Below are 2,358 nucleotides of genomic sequence, written 5' to 3' on the forward strand. Positions count from 1 at the left end.
CCAGAGAGCTAGGATTACAGGAGTGAGCCACCGTGCCCGTCCGGTCTGTGATCCATTTTGAGTTAACTTTTAGATTGGGTGAGGTAGGGTCCAAATTATTTTTCTTTCTTTCCTTCCTTTATTTTTTCTTCTTGCCAATGGATATCCACTTGTTCCAGCATCATTTGTTGAGTAGCCTGTTCTTTCCCTGTTGAATTAACTTGGCACTTTTGTCCAAAATCAGTTGACTACAGTTGTGCGGGCTTATTTCTGGACTGTCTATTCTATTCCATGTCTATCCTGTCTTGATTACTGTGGCTTTATAATAAATTTTGAAATTAGGTAGTATACATTCTTCAACTTTGTTGTTCTTTTTTAAAATTGTTTTGATTTTACTGGGTCAGTTGTGTTTTCATATGCGTTTTAGAATCACCTTATCAATTTCTACAAAAATCCTGCTAGGATTTTGATAGGGATTGTGTTCAATTGTTATTCTGATAATATTGAGTCTCCCAATCCATGAATATGATATCTCTCTCCATTTATTTATGTTTTGTTTAATTTCTTTCATTGATATTTTGTAGCTTTTAGTGTGTAGGTCTTGCACTGCTTTTGATTAATTTAGTCTTAAGTATTTTTTGATGCTATTGTGAATAGAATTGTTTTCACAATTTCATTTTTGGATTGTACATTGCTAATATATAGAAATGCAGTTGATTTCTTTAGATGGCTTTTTTATTGAGATAGAATTCAAACAACATACATTTATTATTTTAACCATTTTACAGCGTACACTTCATAGGTTTTTAGTACATTCACAGTGCTGTGCAGCTGTCACCACTCTCTGTTTCCAGTATATTTTCATCACCCCAAAAAGAAACCCTGTGCCCATTAGCAGTCATTCCTAATCCAGCACCTACCTCATTCTGCTAGCCAAGCAGTCATTAATCTGCTTTCTATATGTATGAATTTGCCTATTCTGGATATTTCCTGTAAATGGAATTATACAATATATGGCCTTTTGTGAGTGACTTCTTTCACTTACGATAACGCTTTCAGGCTTCATCCCTATTGTAGCATATATCAGCAATTCATTACTTTTTCTGGCGGAATGATATTTTATTATGGAGATACACCATAATTTGTTTATCCATTTATTGGTGAACATTTGTGTTGTTTCTATTTTTTAGCTATTATGAATAATGTTACTTTGAACATTCTTGTACAAATTTTAGTGTGAACATTTGTTTTTAATTCTTTTGGGTATATACCTAAGAGTGGAATTGCTGGGTCATAGGATAACTTTCTTTAACCTTTTGAGGAGCTGCAAACTGTTTTCCACAATAGCTACACCATTTTACATTCCCACTAGCAACATATGAGGTTTCCAATTTCTCCGCATCCTTGCCAACATTTGTTAGTGTCTTTTTGATGATAGTCATGCTAGTGGTTTTGAACTGATTTTCGTTGTGGTTTGCAATTGATTTTTCTATATTGACCTTGTATCCTGCAACCTTGCTAAACTTGCTTATTAATTCCAGTAGATTTTTTGTTTTGGTTATTATTATTTTTTTTGGTAAATTCCGTAAGATTTTCTGTATATAAGATTGTTATCTGAAAGTAAAGACAGTTTTTACTTTTTTCTTTCCAATTTGTATACCTTTAATTTCTTTTTGTTGCCTGATTTTGCTGGCTAGAACCTTTAGTAAATGTCGAATAGAAGTGGTGAGAGTGGACATTTTGGTCTTGTTCCTGATCTTGAGGAAAATGCATTCATTCTTTTACTAGTAAGTAGGATGTTATTTATAGGTATTTCACCGATACCTTTTATCAGATTAAGGAAGTTTGCTTCTGTTCTTCGTTTGTTGAGAGTTTTTTTGTAAAGTACATTGGATTTTGTCAAATGCAATTTTTCCTGCACCTATTGAAATCATGCTTTTTTGGGTAAAAGTTTATTAATATGGTCAATTACATTGATTTTTTTTTTTTTTTGAGAGAGAGAGAGAGAGGTAGGGTCTCACTCTGCCACTCAGGCTGGAGTGCAGTGTCATGCTCATAGCTTACTGCAGCCTCAAACTCTTAGGCTCAAGCAGTTCTCCTGCCTCAGCCTCTCAAGTAGCTGGAACTGCAGGCATGCGCTACCACACTCAGCTAATGTTTTTATTTTTTGTAGAGATGGGGTCTTGCTGTTGCCCAGGCTGATCTCAAACCTCTGGACTCAAGTGATTCTCCCACCTCGGCCTCCCAAAGTGCTGGGATTACAGGCGTGAGCCACTGCGCCTGGCCTTAACTGGTTTTCAAATGTGAAAGTAGCTTTGCCACTTATCATGCTATATTGTTCTTTTCATATATTGTTAGATTTGATTTGCTAGATTTTAT

General features: G+C 35.0%; 1 protein-coding gene across 1 annotated transcript in view; it reads left to right on the top strand.

Moving 5' to 3' along the window:
• The window catches only part of KIF3A (kinesin family member 3A), a 56,448-nt gene that overhangs the window by 4,263 nt on the left and 49,827 nt on the right, over positions 1 to 2,358 (top strand). The gene's annotated exons all lie outside the window — the stretch shown is intronic.

Source organism: Propithecus coquereli, unplaced genomic scaffold (assembly GCF_000956105.1).
Source record: "Propithecus coquereli isolate 6110/MARCELLA unplaced genomic scaffold, Pcoq_1.0 Scaffold353, whole genome shotgun sequence".
Taxonomy (NCBI): domain Eukaryota; kingdom Metazoa; phylum Chordata; class Mammalia; order Primates; family Indriidae; genus Propithecus; species Propithecus coquereli.